We start from the raw sequence: 21,059 nt of genomic DNA, 5'->3' as shown, positions 1-21,059 counted from the left end.
CTTTGGGCCTACCAGGAATCGTAGAAATTTGCGATGAGACAGAGTTATTGCAATGTGAGTGTAAGCATCCTTGAGATCTAGAGAGCAGAGCCCCCCACCCTTCTGACCCTGCCAAGACTTACCAAAACTCACTGGTGGTCCAGTGGGGGATCCGGGAGCCATCTACTGCACTCACACCATCAGCTGCCGGTATTCAAAATGGTGCTGATAGCCTTTGACTTTACTATGTCACAGGGGCTACCGGTGCCATTGGTCGGCCCCTGTCACATGGTAGGAGCACTAGATGGCCAGTCTTCCCTTTGCAGAAGGGGAAGGAGGGAACCCAAGGTTACCATCTTGTAGGTACTTGTTTAATGCATGAAGTTCTAGTATCAGGCGAACACCAACTAACTTTTTTGAGATGAGAAAGTACTGAGAATAGAAACCGAGGCCCTGTTGGGAGTAGGGCACTGGTTCGATTACTCTGGACTGGAGGAGGAGGGAGACCTCCTGATCCAGGAGTGGTGAATGGTCGGATGTTCCCCACGTCAGCTGAGGTGGGGGGTCCGGTGGAATGGCAAGAAATTTGAGATGATAACCTTGAGTGATTATGGCCAGAACCCACAGGTCTGAGGTGACTGTGTGCCAGATGTCGCTGAAGTGGCACAATCGACCTCCCACTGGTACATGCATTAGTGGAGGCTGAATGCTGCTCTCTATAAAAGAGTCAAAAATCAGATGCTGGACCAGGTTGAGGAGTTGTCTGCGCCTTTTGCCTGCGAGGTTGCCTGGATTGGCCTTTCTGGTAAGGCTTAGTAGGGTGACCCTTGGATGGAGGAGGATAAGATTTACTTTGGCGGTAAAAGGACTTTTTGGGATCCTTCCTGAATGTTTGCTTAGCAGGATATTCAGAAGGCAACAAGGAGAGTTGGCGAAGAGTCTCATGGTGATCCTTGAGCTGTGCCACTGCTTGTTGTATTTGGTCACCAAAAAGATTGTCCCCAGTGCAAGACAAGTCAGATAGTCTGTCTTGGACCTCAGGCCGTAGGTCTGATGAATTTAGCCAGGCCCACCTCCTCACAGACATAGCTGTTGCTGATACCCTGGAAGTGGTGTCAAAAATGTCATAGGCAGATCTTATTTCATATTTGCCTGCTTCTAATCCCTTTTGAGCCAGGGCATGTAACTGTTCTTGAGACAGCTGAGGCAGGGACTCAGCAAAGTCCTGTATTTGTTTAAAGAGGACCCTGTTGTATTGGGTCATATAGAGTTAATAAGAGGCAATGTGGGATATAAGCAATGACCCTTGAAAGGTATGCCGACCTATAGCATCCAGGAATTTCTGCTCCTTCCCTGGAGGAAAGTAAGAATGAGGCTTGGATCATCGGGCTTTCTTTTGGGCTGACTCAACAACCACTGAATGGTGATCCAATTGGGATTTCTGGAAACCTGGAGTTGACTGGACTAGGTATGTGGTGTCTGCCTTTCGATTTACTGGTACCACTGAACCAGGATGTTCCCAATTTCTTTTCAGAAGATCCAGAAGGACATCATGGATGGGGATAGATATGATTTCTTTAGGAGCATCTAAAAATTGAAGAAGCTCCATCATCTGATGTCTATCATCCTGTTCTGTCTGAAGTTGAAAAGGAACCACTTCAGACATTTCCTTCACAAAATTAATGAAGGACAAGTCCTCTGGAGGGGAACGCTTCCTGCTTTCAGTAGGAGAGGGTGGTGATGGTAAGTCATCGGTATCCTGGGATAAATCATCTCCAGCACCCCCATTATCCTTAGAGAGACGGAAGGTTGGTATCCCTGAAGGTCAAGGGCAAGGCACCGAAGGCATTGAGGGAGTCACTGGTGGCACTGATAAAGGCACTGAAGGCATAAATGGATGAATGTGCGGCATCAATGGAAGCAAAGATGCAATCGGTGACATCGATGGCCTAGGCATTAGAAGGATTCCTGATGGAGGAAGTAACAGTGTTTCTCCTTCTTCTGTCGATGAAAGAGGAATAGGAGAGGAGGGCACCATGTCCATCGGTGTCATCAGATCCATCAGAGGAAAAGCAGAGATCAGCGCTTCCATCCTTGTGAGTAGCGGTGCCAGCGCTACAGGAAGGGGCTTGGTCAACGGTTCAGGTATCAGTACCGGTACCGGCATTGAAGGAATCTTGAAGCCTTGCATTGCTCTACTGATGGCCTCCTGAATCATTCAATCCAGTTCCTCCCGGAAACCTGGAGCCCCGATGCCAGAGGAGGAGGAGGCGTAGCCAGAGGGACCACCGTTGGAGGTGGAATTTCAGGGTTAGTGCCATCCTGGGCATGCCCAGTAGGTGTCAGTCGAAGTTCTAGAAACTTTGACAAAAGTGTTCTGTGATTGGGATCCATCCTGTGATGTCACCCATATGTGAGGACTACCATCCTGCTTGTCCTGTGAGAAACTGGTTTATCTACACCAGTTTTATACCCCAATGCTATAATTTAGCATCTAAAATTTTCACTAAATCTTTGTGGAAATTCATGAAAATATTCTACCATTCATCGATCACTCAATCACTATCAAGACTGAAAAAAGATTATGTGGGTCAGTCAAGTTACAATTATTTTTAAAACTTTCACTCTTTCTTTCTTACCAGAGGAAATCTAATAAATATAACCACAAACACTTTCACAATCATTCATTGTGTTCTCTAGCTATCTTCAGCTAATCAATGTTTCTAATAAGCCTCTGGATCAAACAACAGTTGCCTAGGCCTTGTCCTCTCCTCAGTCAACTCAGGAATCCAGCCAGTATTTTAAGCTTCAACTAGATTAGATTCAACTTAGATTAGATTCAACTTAGAATAGATTCAAAGGATTATTGCTCTGAATGAAGTCATTAACAAAATAGTTCCTTGCCTCTTAGTTTGAGGTAAATGAGGACATATATTTAACAATTAACCATCCTATTAGTGAATAATAAAGCTAAAGAAATGTTTAATCCACTTTTACTTTTGTTTATATTCACAATGAAAAATATTTTTAAAGTGCTTTAACTTTAAAATAGTAACACTACGCTGGCTTTTCACTTCAAGAATTTTAACAAGACTTTGTTGTCAAGGAGACTCTATAGCAACGGCTTCACCTTTTACAGTTGCTCTGATGTTTAAACTAATGGAACTCATCCCTTCCAAAGAGGCAGAGACTATAGTTTCCAAATAAAATGTTACTTTTCCCAAAATACAAAATAAACACTTCAAATGCACTCTCTCATCATTTACAACACTACTATGGTACTCATTTACTTAAAATCCCATGAAAATCCCTCAAAACCCCCTTCAGTTCAATGTCTGAATTTAAAAACATTTCAGAAGAAATTTACAAGCAGCCAAAAGCTTTTTTAACTCTTCCTTAGATGTTTATCAATACAGAACAAACTTTTCTTATGAATCTGTATTTTTTTATCTGGACTTCAGAGCTACTTATAAATATAACTTTGTAAATGTCTCATTTTTACATGAATCATACTCTAAATAAGTCTTCTCATGACCATCATTAACAAAATTCTGAATTTTTAAAGTTTTATAGGGCCTCTGACGCCCTCACCCAACAGTTATTAAAATGAATGTGTAGCCCTTTAAAAAAAATTATGAGCCTCTTTAAATATTACATATTAAAAACACTAGGTTTTTGAACCTTAAAATGTCCCCAAAATGTGTTTTTTACTTAAAAAGAACCTTCAGGTACTTCATTAGTTAGCCCCTGATGCCACTGATGATGTCATTTAGAGTCCTCACTCTCCATGCACCAGGAACTTGCTAAGGGCTCCTAGCAATGCATGCACTTTTTTATTTTTAATTAATCTCTTGCAACTTCTGCATGCCGGGAGCTGCAGAGAGACCCAGCGCAGCAGCAGTACTGGCTTCCCACTCCCTGCTCTGATCTCTCCCTCACTCGTGCCATTTTTCTTTTTTTTTTACTTTTTATTTCCTGTGCCAGCGGGAGTCCCCACTCTCCTGCAGCACCTCAAACAAAGTTGGCAGTCCAATGCGCATCAGCACATCAGGAGCCATGAAGAACCTTGGAGCAGCCATGGCACTTAAAAACAGCTGCCTGCTCTCCTTCAGCTGCACACATGCTGCTCCTCTTTAAATGTGGTGCGAGCCGCCAAAATCCTGCCTACTCGCAGCACATGCCATTCACCAAAAATAAAAATCTACGCGGTGCTCATGCCGCTACCTGCCTTGCTCCTCTCACAAACGTGGCCCCTCTCTCTTCCAAATGCGGCAATCAAGCTGCCAGAAGACTTCACCATAGCACTTGCTGCTTTCCTTTTAAAACACGGAATTTGAGCATTTGGGGTTTTTTTTTCTCTCGGCCAGCCCTTCCCCTTCGACAAGGCCAATTCTCACCCTGAAAAAAAAAACGAGTGTCACAACCTACACATGGGCATGCAATTTGTATTTATTTATTTATTTTTCTTTACCTATCTACAGATTATCAGCTTCCCGCACTAGGATGCTGAACAATTATGCTATGGTCCTTCTGCATGGCAACGTGTTCCAGGGGTTATTAGTGTTAACTCAGTCCCTAGGCTAGTGTTAATGCATTCTTTGTCTGAGCTCAGTGTTTCCTGTTTTCTGCGTACTAAAATGGTTAACTGTTAATAATTGTTTTTTACTAGTATATCTGCAGTTGGTGTTTGAAGCGAAAACTGGCAGGCAGATGTCACTGCAGAAGAACATATACTGTGATGTCAGTATATATATGCTCTGCGGCCATCTGTTGGTAGAGGTGTATAACCCACTAGTTCTGAATTCATTTGTCTGGTCTAAAGCAAAGGAAATTATCAGGTAAGTAGCAAGCCAGATTGAAAAGCTAGAGTAGCAAATCGCCTGGACCAGATGGTATGCATCCTAGGGTACAGAAGGAACTCAAAAATTTTAATTTCTGATCTATTAGTTAAAGTTTGTAACCTATCATTAAAATCATCCATTGTACCTGAAGACTGAGGGTGATCAATGTAACCCCAATATTTAGAAAGGTCTCCGGGGGCAATCCAGGAAACTATAGACCAGTGAGCCTGACTTCAGTGATGGGAAAAATAGAGGAAACTATTCTAAAAATCAAAATCGTAGAGCATATAGAAAGACACGGTTTAATGGAACACAGTCATCATGGATTTATCCAAGGGTAGTCTTGCCTAACAAATCTGCTTCATTTTTTTGAAGGGGTTGATAAACATGTGGATAAAGATGAACCGGTAGATGTAGTGTATTTGGATTTTCAGAAGGTGTTTGACAAAGTCCCTCATGAGAAGCTTCTAAGAAAACTAGAAAGTCATGGGTTAGGAGGCGATGTCCTTCTGTGGATTACAAATTGGTTAAAAGTCAGGAAACAGAGAGTAGGATTAAATGGTCAATTTTCTCAATGGAAAAGGGTAAACAGTGGAGTGCCTCAGGGATCTGTACTTGGACTGGTGATTTTCAATATATTTATAAATGATCTGGAAAGGAATATGATGAGTGAGGTTATCAAATTTGTGGATGATACAAAATTATTCATTGTAGTCAAATCACAAGCGGATTGTGATATATTTCAGGAGGACCTTGCGAGACTGGAAGATTGGGCATCCAAATGGCAGATGAAATTTAACATGGACAAGTGTAAAGTTGTTGCATATAGGGAAAAATAGCCCCTGCTATAGTTAAACAATGTTAGGTTCCAAATTAGGAGAAACCACCCAGGAAAAAGATCTAGGCATCATAGTGGATAATACTTTAACATTGTTGGCTCAGTGTGTTGCAGCAGTCAAAAAAGCAAACAGAATGTTAGGAATTATTAGGAAAGGTATGGTTATTAAAACGGAAAATGTCATAATGCCTCTGTATAGCTCCATGGTGAGTCCACACCTTGAATGCTGTGTACAATTCTGGTCACCGCATCTCAAAAAAGATGTAGTTTGATTGAGAAATTACAGAGAAGGGCAACCAAAATGATAAAGGGGATGGAACAGCTCCCCTATAAGGAAAGGATGAAGAGGTTAGGGCAGTTCAGCTTGAAGAAGAGATGGCTGAGGGGGAGATATGATAGAGGTCTTTAAAATTATGAGAGGTCTTGAACAAGTAGATGTGAATTGATTATTTACACTTCTGGATAATGGAAGGACTAGGGGGCACTCCATAAAGTTAGCAAATGGCACATTTAAGACTAATCGGAGAAAGTTACTTTTCACTCAACATACAATTAAGCTCCGGAATTTATAGCCAGAGGATGTGGTTAGTGCAGCTGGGTTCAAAAAATGTTTTGATAAGTTCTTAGAGCTGAAGTCCATTAACTGCTATTAATCAAGTTGACTTAGGGAATGGCCTCTGCTATTACTGGCATCAGTAGCATGGGATCTTATTGGTTTTTAGGTACTTGCCAAGTTCTTATGGTCTGGTTTGGCCTCTGTTGGAAACAGGATGCTGGGCTTGATGAACCCTTGGTCTGACCCAGGTATGGCAATGTCTTATGTTCTAAAACTCTGTTATTTTGAAAGATATACTCTGCCTCTTTAATCATCCTCTTGATAAGTGCCATGGCCAATGCTATGATGGAACCTCAAATATAGCTGGTTGCATTAGTGGACTGCAGGCTCTTCCATAGGAAAAGGAACCAAGAGCACTTTGGGCCAGATTTTCAAAGAGCTACGTGCATAAGATACACGCGTACCCCCCCCCCCCCGAAAATCTGCCCCAAGTTCCCCCTGCGCACGCCGAGCCTATGTTGAATAGGCTCGGCGGCGCACGCAAGCCCCGGGACGTGAGTAAGTCCCGGGGTTTTCCTGGGGGCGTGTCGGGGGCATGTCACGGCGGGGTGCCATTCAGGGGTGGGGCCATGGGCGTGGTTCAGTGCCGGGGGCATTTCGGGGCGTGGCCAATGCCTCAGAAACAGATACCGGGCCGGTGAATCACACGCCGGCTGGCTGGCCGGCACAGTTGTAACTTTTAAAACAAAGGTAGGTGGGGGGTTTAGATAGAACTGGGGGGGTGGGTTAGGTAGGGGAAGGGAGGGGAAGGTGCGGGAGGGTGGAGGCAATGGACGCAGGCTGCGCGGCTCGGCACATGCAGGCTGCCGATTTTGGGCAGCCTTGCGAGCGCTGACCTCGAATTTTAAAGGATATGCGCGGCTACTCGCATATCTATTAAAATCCAGCATACTTTTCTTTGTGCCTGGTGCGTGAACAAAAGTACGCGCGGGTGTACTTTTATAAAATCTACCCCTCTATGTGCACTGCATAGCACATGCTGTGAAATTAGTGGTGCAAGATGTATCATTAGAGAGCAGTAAATGTAAAAATGATTTGAGTGAAATAGCTGAGCTTATTACCTTTGTCAGAAAATCACCCAAGTATCTTGCCTGGTTTATAGCATTCAAGGAAGATAGGAGAACATACACCAGAAACAATTTTGACCACCCTACCCCTCTACCCACCCACCCCTAGGTTTGTACTTCTGATATTGTCTTCCTAATTACATAATTGGCAACAAGATAAATTAGTAAATTTGTATTACCTCAGGTATTAACCACCAAATTACCAAAATGAGGACTATACCATAGAGATGTGAATCGGAACCGGAATCGGTTCGGATTCCGGTTCAGATACACATGTGGGTTTTTTCCCATAGGGCCCATTCGCGTTTTGTTTATCGGCTGCCCAGCCGATAAACAAAAAAACCCACCCCGACTCTTTAAAAGTAAGCCCTTAGCTTCCCCCACCCTCCGGACCCCCCCAAAACCTTTTTACAGGTACCTGGTAGTCCAGTGGGGATCCCACTCCGGGCCGTACTCCGGCTACCGAGCCGTCCTTTGCCCTTACCTTGTGTAAGGGCAAAGGGTATCTGTGCCATTGGCCAGATCCTGTCACATGGTAGGAGCACTGGATGGCTGGCGCCATCTTGTGCTCCTACCATGTGACAGGGGCTGACCAATGGCACTGGTAGCCCCTGTGACATAGTAAGGACAAGGCTATCGGTGCCATATTGGTTCCTGGCACCCGATGGCACGAGTGCAGGAGATCGCTCCAGGACCCCCGCTGGACCCCCAGGGACTTTTGGCCAGCTTGGGGGGGCCTCCTGACCCCCACAAGACTTTCCAAAAGTCCAGCGGGGGTCCGGGAGCAACCTCCTGCACTCGGGCCGTATTGCCAGTATTCAAAATGGCGCTGGCGCTACCTTTGCCCTCACTATGTGACATATGAGGGCAAAGGCTAGCGCCGGCGCCATTTTGAATACTCATCTGGAAACTTAGGGCTTGCCCCATTTGTTCAGAACTTTCTTCCTTGAAAAAGGAGCTGGCTGAAGTTTTGTTTTTTTTTTTTTTTTAATTATTTCTTTATTAAATTTTCATTTAAAAATTTTTAAACAAAATTTCAAATAAGTAATACAGATAATTAAAACTTATCCATATCATTATTAAACAATATAAAATAAAAAACCTTTATCTCCATTACATAACTTATATACTGGGAGAGATCAAACCATATATTAAATTATACAATATTCATTTAAGATAGGAGAGAGAGACATGAAAATTCTATTTCTGACCTTCTAAACTATTTCCTCCATCTATATCTTTATCTGAAATAAAAGTCTCCAAATGTAATGGGTCTATAAAACTGTATTTCTTTCCTCTAAGAGAAATAATACAGATAGCTGGATATTTCAGAAAGAAAGTTGCCCCTAGGTTAAAGTTAAAGCTGAATTAGATTCAATGAAGAAAGGCTCACCCTCTTTACAATTTTCAGCAATTAATTCCCCATTACCACAGAAAAACCAAAAGTCAAGGATAAAGAGATTTACAGTGGGCTCAGGTAGGATAAGACTCGTGACCCACAGGCACCCATTATTGATAGCTGTGCAGCCCACAAGTCTACTACCCCCACACTCACACAGGGCATTAATGAACTCAAACAACAAGATTACAGTGGGCTCTGGTAGAATTGAACCTGTAATGCAGAGACACACACTGTATCAGGTACAACAAGTACAAAAAGCCCTCTCTGCAGTAAATACTGAAGAAGCTCTTGAGAAAGTGATTGAAGTGATATCTGAAAAGAAAGAAGAAACCCAATGCATAAAGTAATTCCAGATCCGTAACCAAAGGAAAAAGGTCATTGTGCTGGATGAATCTGTCATCAAAGGCACTAATCCTTTCCTTTGCACAAATGCAAAGGGGAAGGATGAAGAGGACAACAAAACTCAACTAAATTCACAAAAGGAGTCCAGGAACAGCAGTAACCTAAACAAGGAAAGCTGGAAAGCTATGAGCACAAATGCTCGTAGTTTGGGCAATAAAATCCCAGATCTGCAAGCCCTAATGATAGAGGCAGACTTAGACATTGTTGCTGTCACGGAGACTTGGTTCACGGTAGGGGTGTGCATTTGTTTTGAACTTAAATGGAAAACGCAACTTATTTTTGTTTTTTAACTTAAAAAAAAGATGAGGCTTAAACGATCGGATTTCCAACTTATTCAACATAGCTATGTTGAATACGTTGGAAATCGCGATTGTTGATCTAAATAAAAATTTAAACCCCTCACCCTCCTTAATCTCCCCCCCCCCCAAGACTTACCAAAGCTGGCCAAAAGTTCCGTGAGGGTCCGGGAGCGGACGCGTGGGGAATCACGTGATGTCCGCGTCACGTCGGAGTGACGCGGCGTCACGTGATTCCCCTCGGGTTCGCTCCTGGACCCCTCGTTGGGCTCAAAAGGAACTTTTGGCCAGCTTGGGGAGGCCTCCTGACCCCCCCAAGCTGGCCAAAAGTGCCAGCTTGGGGGGAGGTCAGCTTGGGGGTCAGGAGGCCCCCCCAAGCTGGCCAAAAGTTCCTTTTCAGCCCAACGAGGGGTCCGGGAGCGAACCCGAGGGGAATCACGTGACGCCGCGTCACTCCGATGTGACGCCGACGTCACGTGCTCCTTGTAAAGGAGTTCAGGAATGGCGTCCTGACCCCTCTGGACCACCAGGGAGTTTTGGTAAGTCTTGGGGGGGGGGATTAAGGCGGGTGAGGGGATTAATTTTTTATTTGCACAAATGGACATAGACTCAACTTATGGAATTCTCCATATGTCCATATTGACCGCAAATGGGACCCCCTTTCGACTTATGGACTTAAACGTTTGGTCTGCATATCCCTAGTTCACGGAATGTCACGATTGGGATATGGCAATACCAGGCTTTAACTTGTTAAGGAAGGACAGAGAGGATAAGAAAGGGGGAGGAGTGGCTCTTTATGTCAGAAACAATATCCAAGCAACTGAGCTGCAAGGAAGATGGGGCAATGAAGAAGCACTATGGGCTGACCTAAAAAAAGATGGGACATCCATTTTTATCGGAGTGGTTTACAGGCCTCCAAACCAAAAGGAAGAGCTGGACAGAGATCTGGTTGAAGACATCCAAAAAATAGGAAAGAGGGGAGAGTGGTGATCGTTGGAGACTTTAATATGCCAGATGTAGACTGGAGAATCCCATCTGCAGAATCTAATAATAGTAGAGAAATAGTGGATGCCCTGCAAGTAGCTTTGTTCAAACAAATGGTAATGGAACCCACAAGAGAAGGAGCTATACTCGACTTAGTGCTCACTAATGGAGATAATGTCTCTGATGTCCAGGTGGGCGCCCACCTCAGCACCAGTGATCATCAAACGGTATGGTTTAATATCACAAAAAGGATACGGAAAAGATGCACAAAGACCCGAGTTTTGCAGTTCAAAAACACGGACTTTGATGAAATGGGGAAGTACCTGGAAGAAGAATTAAAAGGCTGGGAGAACGAGAGAGATGTGGATCAACAATGGACCAATCTAAAAGGAGCAATTACCAAGGCAACTAATCTATATGTTAGAAAAGTAAAGAAAAGCAAAAGAAAAATGAAACCTATCTTGTTCTCAAAAGAAGTGGCTGACAAAATAAAGGCTAAAAGAACAGCGTTCAAGAAATATAAAAGATCCCAAAGGGAGGAGCACAAAGAAGAATATCTGGTAGAACTGAGGGAGACGAAGAAATTAATCAAGATGGCAAAAAGTCAAGTGGAAGAAAGGATTGCCAAGGAGGTAAAGAGAGGTAATAAAACATTTTTCAGATACATCAGTGAAAAGAGAAAAGTTCAAAGTGGTATAGCGAAATTGAAAGATGGAAAGGATCAATGTATGGAGAGAGACGAAGAAATGGCAGAAATATTAAACGAATACTTCAGTTCTGTGTTCACTAAAGAGGACCCTGGCGAAGGACCGTCACTAGTTAACAAGAAACTGGAGGGGAGTGGAGTAGATGTAACCCCATTTACAGTAGAAAATGTATGGGAAGAGCTGGAGAAACTGAAAGTGGACAAAGCCATGGGGCCTGATGAAGTTCATCCCAGGATACTGAGGGAGCTCAGAGGTGCTGGCGGGTCCGCTGTGTGACCTGTTCAATAGATCCCTAGAAACGGGAGTGGTGCCGAGTGATTGGAGAAGAGCGTTGATGGTCCCGCTTCACAAGAGTGGGAACAGAGAAGAGGCTGGTAACTACAGACCAGTTAGCCTCACTTCGGTGGTGGGAAAAGTAATGGAGTCAATGTTGAAAGAGAGAATAGTGAACTATCTACAATCGGCAGAACTGATGGACCAGAGGCAGCATGGATTCACCAGGGGAAGATCCTGTCAGACAAATCTGATAGACTTTTTTGACTGGGTAACCAAGGAATTGGATCAAGGAAGAGTACTTAATGTCATCTACTTGGATTTCAGCAAAGCTTTTGATACGGTCACGCACAAGAGACTGGTGAATAAAATGAGAAGCTTAGGAATGAGTGCCGAGGTGGTGGCCTGGATTGCAAGCTGGTTGACGGACAGAAGACAATGTGTGATGGTAAATGGAACTCTCTCTGAAGAGAGAGGGGTTTTAAGCGGTGTACCGCAAGGATCCGTGTTGGGACCCGTCCTGTTCAATATCTTTGTGAGCGACATTGCGGACGGGATTGTAGGTAAGGTTTGTCTTTTTGCGGATGACACTAAGATCTGCAACAGAGTTGACACGCCGGAAGGAGTGGAGAGAATGAGATGGGATTTAAGGAAGCTGGAAGAATGGTCGAAGATATGGCAGCTGAGATTCAATGCCAAGAAGTGCAGAGTCATGCATATGGGGAGTGGAAATCCGAATGAACTGTATTCGATGGGGGGAGAAAGGCTGATGTACACGGAGCAGGAGAGAGACCTTGGGGTGATAGTGTCAAATGATCTGAAGTTGGCAAAACAATGTGACAAGGCGATAGCTAAAGCCAGAAGAATGCTGGGCTGCATAGAGAGAGGGATATTGAGTAGGAAAAGGGAAGTGATTATCCCCTTGTACAGGTCCTTGGTGAGGCCTCACCTGGAGTACTGTGTTCAATTCTGGAGACCGTATCTCAGAAGAGACAGAGACAAGATGGAGGTGGTCCAGAGAAGGGCGACCAAAAGGGTGAATGGTCTTCATCGAATGACTTATGAGGAGAGATTGAAGAATCTAAATATGTACACCCTGGAGGAAAGGAGGAGCAGAGGTGATATGATACAGACTTTCAGATACTTGAAAGGTTTTAATGATCCAAAGACGACGACAAACCTTTTCCGTCGGAAAAAAATCAGCAGAACCAGAGGTCACGATTTGAAGCTCCAGGGAGGAAGACTCAGAACCAATGTCAAGAAGTATTTCTTCACGGAGAGAGTGGTGGATGCCTGGAATGCCCTTCCGGAGGAAGTGGTGAAGACCAGATCTGTGAATGACTTCAAAGGGGCGTGGGATAAACACTGTGGATCCATAATTCTAGAGGACGTGAATGAAGAGTGGGTGGCTCATGGGAATGACAGCTACTACCTGGAGATAATACCCTTATTCAATAAACATACACACGGTTAATGCTACTCCAACATTGCTCTAAGCTTCAACGGCAAGAGGAAATGTGGAAAAAGATTTGCATTCACAAAAAAGTGGGGAGTATCTGGCTTGTTACGGCGGTTACTACCCCAAACCAAATAAGCCTGGTACTTCACTTTCAGTGCATATCCAGCATAGCTCGCTCTCTGCTTCAACGGCAGGGGAGAAAGTCTCATAGTTCACTTTCAATGCATATCCAGCATAACTCTCTGCTTCTACGGCAGGGGAGAAAGACTGATACTTCACACATATCTAGCATAGCTCTCTGCTTCAACAGCAAGGGAGAAAGTCAGATACTTCACTTTCAATGCATATTCAGCATAACTTTCTGCTTCAACGGCAGGGGGAATGAAGAAAAGTAGATCTATATACAGACAACAACCAACAAGGTCTGAATTATTTAGTCTGGGTAAACAAATAAGCATGGGTATAGCTTGTTTATTGCGGCAGTTACTACCCCTAACTAATTAAGCTAGATATTTCACTTAGAGGCAGTTCCAACACTGCTCTCTACATTAATGGTGGGGGTGGAAGGGAAATAGAATCAAAAGGTTACTAAGAGCCAAGAGTAACAGATAAGAATGAGAAAAAAAATAGGTGCAAAACTTGCTGGGCGGACTGGATGGGCCATTTGGTCTTCTTCTGCTGTCATTTCTATGTTTCTATGTTTCATTTCTATGTTAGAGCGGTTTTCTTATAGTCAGTTGCTCTTAACTATAGAGAACTGACTACATGAGAAGAGGCAAAATGGAGGAATAGAGAGGTCATGTTGCTCTGTTGCTCCAACCCTTGTTTCTTGCTTACTTTCTTTTTGTTTGGAAATGCCTTCTAAATGTAAGGTAAAGGTACAGGTCTTCCATCCAGATCCCTTTCCTTCTCATACTCCACAGGTTATCACCCAAATCATGACCTCCCCAGCAGGTCTTCAGGCAGCTGAGGACCCTGATGTGTCTTGTGGTGAGGGAGCACTGAACATTCCAGCAGATGAGACGTCCCTGTATCCAGATCTTTATTCTCCCTCAGTGCAATGAGAAACTCAGGTGAGCATTGCCACATCACACAGCAATGACGCACTGAGTGTGCCTACAGTGGAGGGGAAGATTGTTCGAGGGGTATTGAGTGCCTTCTCTGTTTCAGAGCAGTAGTGAGCCAGCCAAATGTGTTATTTGAACTACATTTTTGGCAGATTAATTGAATTTGTAACCGTTGATGGGACCTACTTTGGCTAGCCTATCCCGGGAATCTGTGACCACGGAAAGTGGTGAGTGCTTGATTACTCCATCCCAACATGAGGTGCTGACCCTTGATTTAGAGACGGATTTGCAAGGTTTCTAAAATCACTTAATTCCAAGATGGACCTTTTCTCATCAAACTGCCATCAAAAAGCTTTAGAATTGAAGGAGCAAGTGAATACCACCAATTTAAAACTTTTAAAGTTGAAAATACCATTAAATCTATCCAGGAATTTAATGCTACTAATGTGAAAGACCAGAATTTTCTTTCTAGATGTACTGAATTTTTAGAAAAAAATGTGAGATATTTAAACCCAACTCTCTTGAATTTTCCCAAAGTTATAGGGGAAATTCCATATTGGACAGTGCTATATCAGGGTACAAATTATATCACAATGATAGGGAGTATAAACTTGGTGGGGGTGTGGCACTTTATGTCCGGGAGGGTATTGAGTCCCAACAGGATAAAGATCATACAAGAGACTAAATGCTCAGTAGAATCTATATGGGTAGAAATCCCATATGTGTTGGGTAAGAGTATAGTGAAAGGAGTATTCTACCATCCACCTGGACAAAATGGTCAGACAGATGATGAACTGCTAAGAGAAATCAGGGAAGCTAAACAATTTGGCAGTGAAATCTCCCATTATTATTGCAATTACCCCAATATTGACTGGGTAAATCTAACATCAGGACTGAACCAAATCACGGTGAACCTAGAAGATGTGGTAGACCTGATTGACAAACTTAAGAGTAGTAAATCACTTGGACCAGATGGTATACACCCCAGAGTTCTGAAGGAACTAAAAAATGAAATTTCAGACCTATTAGTAAAAATTTGCAACCTATCATTTAAATCATCCATTGTACCTGAAGACTGGAGGATAGCTAATGTAACACCAATATTTAAAAAGGGCTCCAGGGGTGATCTGGGAAACTACAGACCAGTTAGCCTGACTTCAGTGCCAGGAAAAATAGTGGAAAGTGTTCTAAACATCAAAATCACAGAACATATAGAAAGACATGGTTTAATGGAACAAAGTCAGTATGGCTTTACCCAAGGCAAGTCTTGCCTCACAAATCTGCTTCACTTTTTTGAAGGAGTTAATAAACATGTGGATAAAGGTGAACCGGTAGATGTAGTGTACTTGGATTTTCAGAAGGCATTTGATAAGGTTCCTCATGAGAGGCTTCTAGGAAAAATAAAAAGTCATGGGATAGGTGGCAATGTTCTTTCGTGGATTACAAACTGGCTAAAAGACAGGAAACAGAGAGTAGGATTAAATGGACAATTTTCTCAGTGGAAAGGAGTGGGCAGTGGAGTGCCTCAGGGATCTGTATTGGGACCCTTACTTTTCAATATATTTATAAATGATCTGGAAAGAAATACGACAAGTGAGGTAATCAAATTTGCGGATGATACAAAACTGTTCAGAGTAGTTAAATGAAGAGCAGATTGTGATAAATTGCAGGAAGACCTTGTGAGGCTGGAAAATTGGGCATCAAAATGACAGATTAAATTTAATGAGGATAAGTGCAAGGTGATCCATCTAGGGAAAAATAACCCTTGCTATAGTTACACAATGTTAGGTTCCATATTAGGTGCTACAACCCAAGAAAGAGATCTAGGTGTCATAGTGGATAACCCATTGAAATCGTCGGTTCAGTGTGCTGTGGCAGTGAAAAAAGCAAACAGAATGTTGAGAATTATTAGAAAGGGAATGGTGAAAAAAACGGAAAATGTCATAATACCTCTGTATCGCTCCATGGTGAGACCGCATTGTGTACAATTCTGGTCACCGCATCTCAAAAAAGATATAATTGCGATGGAGAAAGTACAGAGAAGGGCTACCAAAATTAAAGGGGAATGGAACAGCTCCGCTGTGAGGAAAGACTAAAGAGGTTAGGACTTTTCAGCTTTTAGAAGGGACGGATGAAGGGGGATATGATAGAGGTGTTTAAAATCATGAGAGGTTTAGAACGGGTAGATGTGAATCGGTTATTTACTCTTTCGGATAATAGAAAGACTAGGGAGCATTCCATGAAATTAGCATGTGGAACATTTAAAACTAATTGAGGAAAGTTATTTTTCACTCAACGCACAATTAAACTCTGGAATTTGTTGCCAGAAGATGTGGTTAGTGCAGTTAGTATAGCTGTGTTTAAAAAAGGATTGGAGAAGTTCTTGGAGAAGTCCATTACCTGCTATTAATTAAGTTCACTTAGATAATAACCACCTATATTACTAGCAACTATAACATGGAATAGACTTAGTTTTTGGGGTACTGACCCAGTATGGCATGTTCTTAAGACAGGCAATGAAAGAATTTTAAATGAAGTTGGCCATAGAGGCAAAAATTCATAATAAAAACTTTTTAAAATATATCTGAAGCAAGAAACCTGTGAGGGAGTTGGTTGGACCATTAGATGACCAAGGGGTGAAAGGGGCTCTTAGGGAAGATAAGGCCATTGCTGAAACACTAAATTAATTCTTTGCTTCCGTGTTTACTAATGAGGATGTTGGGGAGATACCAGTTCCAGAGATGGTCTTCAAGGGTGATGAGTCAGATGAACTGAACCAAATCACTGTGAACCTGGAAGACGTTAGTAAGCCAGATTGATAAAATAAAGGGTAGCAAATCACATGGATGGGATGGTATGCATCCTAGGGTACTGAAGGAACTCAAAAATGAAATTTCTGATCTATTAGTTAAAATGTGTAACCTATCATTAAAATCATCCATTGTACCTGAAGACTGGAGGGTGGCCAATGTAACCACAATATTTAAAAAGGGCTCTGGGATGATCTGGGAAGTGAGCCTGACTTCAGTGCCGGGAAAAATAGTTGAAACTATTCTAAAGATCAAAATCATAGAGCATATAGAAAGACATGGTTTAATGGATTTACCCAAGGAAAGTTTTGCCTAACAAATCTGCTTCATATTTTTGAAGGGGTTTATAAATATGTGGATAAAGGTGAACCAGTCGATGTAGTGTTTTTGGATTTTCAGAAGACGTTTGACACATCCCTCATGAGAGACTTCTAAGAAAACTAAAAAGTAACAGGATAGGAGGCAATGTCCTTTCGTGGATTACAAACTGGTTAAAAGACAAGAAACAGAGAGTAGGATTAAATGGTCAATTTTGTCAGTGAAAAAGGGTAAACAGTGGAGTGCCTCAGGGATCTGTACTTGGACCAGTGCTTTTCAATATATTTATTAATGGTGTGGAAAGGAAAATGATGAGTGAGGTTATCACATTTGTGGATGATACAAAATTATTCAGAGTAGTTAAATCACAAGTGGATTGTGATACATTACAGGAGGATCTTGCGAGACTGGAAGAATGAGCATTCAGATGGTAGAGGAAATTTAATGTGGACAAGTACAAGATGATGCATTTAGTGAAAAATAACCCTTGCTATAGTTACACGATGTTAGGTTCCATATTAGGAGCTACCACCTAGGACAGAGATCTCGGAGTCATAGTGGATAATCCTTTGAAATCGTTGGCTCAGTGTGCTGCAGCAATCAAAAAAGCAAACAGAATGTTAGGAATTATTAGGAAGGGAATGGTTAATAAAACAGAAAATGTCATAATGCCTCTGTATCGCTCCATGGTGAGACCACACCTTGAATATTGTGTATAATTCTGGTCGCCGTATCTGAATAAAGATATGGTTGCGATGGAGAAGGTACAGAGAAGGGCAATCAAAATGATAAAGGGGATGGAACAGGTCCCCTATGAGGAAAGGTTGAAGAGGTTAGGGCTCTTTAGCATGGAGAAGAGACGGCTGAGGGGAGTACATGATAGAGGTTTTTAAGATCATGAGACGTCTTGAACAAGTAGATGTGAATCAGTTATTTACACTTTCAGATAACAGAAGGACTCGCTGGTCTCCTTTATTTCAACTGTGGACTTGAGTAATGTAATGTGTAATTACGGTACTTTAGAAAGTTCTCTTCTCCTTTTTATTGTCGACTTGTGAGGATTTTTCCTGATCTTACTCATGCTAATCAAGTTTAAAAAAAATTGTTTTCTAGCTTTCAAGCCCGAAATTGTATCCTTAGGTTTTTCCTTTGTACTTCGATATCCTCACAAATGCGTTATTAAAAGAGGTAACAAATGTTTCATTTTTTTCCTTCCTGAACGATTGAAATCTTAATATTTGTTGATTTATATATTTTTTTTAATTTTTAACTTTTCTATACTGACGTTCCTGTAAGCATAGAAATCACATCGGTTTACAATATAACTACAAAATTCGCACAGAGGGGATACAAAGAACAGGGGAGGCAATTAACAGTGGAATGGGTCAAAACATAACATAACATATCATAACCTAACAAATCATCTTAAAACAGATGAGAAGATAACTGAGAAACACAACAGGAGCGACACGATGGTCTGTGTAGACCGACTGGGATGTCTGATTAGAAGTGACAGGCTGAAAGAGGGGGAATTAAGTGTCTGGGAAGGCTAGGCTGAATAGCCATGTTTTAAGCCTTTTTTTGAATGAGGATGGGCAGGGCTCTTGCCTGAGGTCCGGAGGCAACGCATTCCACTGATGGGGTCCTGCTGTGGAAATGGCATGCTTTCTAAGAGATGATTTCGCTTGAGGGGCATACAGAGTGTCTTTGTAGGCATTTCTGATTGGTCTAGATGAGGTATGTGATGTTAGTTGAAGAGCGGTGTTGAGAGAGGTGAGGTTGTGTTTAGCTTTATGGATGATCGTGAGGACTTTGAAGAGAATCCTGAATTTGATGGGTAGCCAGTGGAGGTACCGAAGAGTGGGGGTGATATGCTCCCTTTTATTGGTATTAGTGAGAATCCTGGCTGCTGAGTTTTGAACCATTTGAAGAGGTTTGATGGTGTTGGCTGGGAGACTGAGAAGGAGGGAAATGCAGTAGTCCAGTTTTGTTTTGTTTTAATTATTTCTTTATTGAATTTTCATTTAAAAAAAACTTAAACAAAGTTTCAAAATAAGTAATACAGAAAAATAATACATTTTCATTATTATTACATAATTAAAGCAAATTTCTCTATTACATAACCTATAATATGGGGGAGACTCATATATAAACATTTAAAATAATATTTATCATTAACGGTTAGGAGAGAGAGAAAAGGATTTACTACTGACCTTCTAAATTATTTCCTCCATTTGTATCTTTATCCAAAATAAAAGTCTCCAAATGCAATGGATCATTAAAGCTATATTTCTTTCCTCTAAAAGATATAATACAAATAGCTGGATATTTCAAGAAAAATGTTGCTCCAAGGGCTAACACTTTACTTTTTAAGGAAAGAAAATGTCTCCTTTTAGCCTGAGCGGCTCTGGAGACATCCGGAAACATAAAAATCTTTTGTCCACAAAAACAAATATCCCTGTGTTTAAGGAAATCCCTAAACACCCTATCTTTATCAGCCTCTAATAACATTGAAACAAATAAAGTAGCCCTCTTCTGTATAACATCAATTGACTCCTCTAGAAATGTAGAGACTCCAATCGTTGATATATCTAAATTTTCCTCCCCTGGCCTTCCAGCTTTCATAGAAAAGTAGAAGACCTTAGAGAAAACAGGTAACTCCGTCTCTACATACTGAAGGATTTCTCTAAAATATTTTTTTAGCATCTCAGCAGGTGATAGGAGTCTAGTTTGAGGAAAATTAACTATTCGTAAATTTTTATATCTCACCAAATTCTCTATATTCTCTAACTCTCTATGAGTAGATAAACTATCTTTAATTTGGGCTATCCCAGTACTTTCTAACAGTTTGATTTTAGATGTTACTTTACTCATATTATCCTTCAAACTAGTTACTTCCTTTCTTTGCTCTTCTATCTATTGTTTATTCACATTTATAATTCCTGATAAAGACTCATTCATTTGAGAGACATTATTATTAACAGTAGACACCAATTTCCATATATCTCTTAAGGTTATATTATCAGGGGGGTCTAAGGGCCATTTCTCGGACCTCTTTGACCCCCCTGTAACCAACCCTTCTGAAATAATAGAACTACTTAACTGATTCTCTGGAGAAATTGAACAGTCCCTACCATCTGATGGGCCACTCAATTTTAACTGCAGGAAATCATACAGAATTGATACTTTTGGTTGTGGTGGAAATGAAGGTCCTTCACCAGGACTAAGAGATGCAGAAAACTGGTCCCCTACATTTTCCTCACGAGGTGAATCAATCAGTCTGACGACATGATTGTCCATGGGGCCCCTGGATGTTATCGGTGATACTGGGAAGGATTTTACTTTCCTTTTCCTCCCCATAAATTTCTTGTGGAGTAATCAGAAAGAGTTCTCCAGTTTTACCAGTCAAACAAGAGAAGGAGGCCTTCTCCGGCCCTCTCTGTACTAAGCCGGACAAAGCCGCACGCCCCTTTGGTGGTGCGCGGCTTAGGTGGCGCGCCATTGATGGCGGGGCACCGTCTGCTGTTCAAATTTATACTATATATCAACTAACCTCGTTGCCTTGTGCAAAAGCTCTACAACCCTCTTAATAACAAGGAAACAGCTTGTTATGAGGTCATTTGTGCGGGTGCCGATCCCGAAGCAGTCTTGTGTTCTGGCTGCTCCCCTATGGTCGGCTCCCGTATTTTATTCTTTATTATGTATGCAAATGTATTTTCTTTAATTTTATTATTTTACTAAAAAGTCCGCTGCCCAATTCCCTCGACAGTCTTGCCCGTGTAGCAGACCGACCCTTCACCTTCAATTTATATTAACTTGTTATATATACTTGCTGAGTAGGTTTTAACAGCTAAATCCCGTGAGGCTCAGGTCAGGTCTGCCAGCCCGACACGGTCCATGTTTCGGCGGTTGCCTGCTTCAGGGGCTGCGGGGACTGGACTGGAACCAGGACTTTCTATGGACCTGTAGATACCATCATTATTGTCTCAGTAGTGCATGT

At 42.1% G+C, this 21,059-nt stretch overlaps 1 long non-coding RNA gene across 1 annotated transcript in view; it reads left to right on the top strand.

Moving 5' to 3' along the window:
* LOC115088839 overlaps positions 1-21,059 on the top strand; it is a 100,260-nt gene that overhangs the window by 30,997 nt on the left and 48,204 nt on the right. The window contains exon 2 of the long non-coding RNA XR_003855925.1: positions 13,788-13,937. This is a non-coding gene — a long non-coding RNA (uncharacterized LOC115088839). The remainder of the gene's footprint in view (positions 1-13,787; positions 13,938-21,059) is intronic.

The sequence above is a fragment of the Rhinatrema bivittatum genome, chromosome 3 (genome assembly GCF_901001135.1).
Source record: "Rhinatrema bivittatum chromosome 3, aRhiBiv1.1, whole genome shotgun sequence".
Lineage (NCBI taxonomy): Eukaryota > Metazoa > Chordata > Amphibia > Gymnophiona > Rhinatrematidae > Rhinatrema > Rhinatrema bivittatum.
This window is presented reverse-complemented; position numbering and strand designations above follow the sequence as displayed.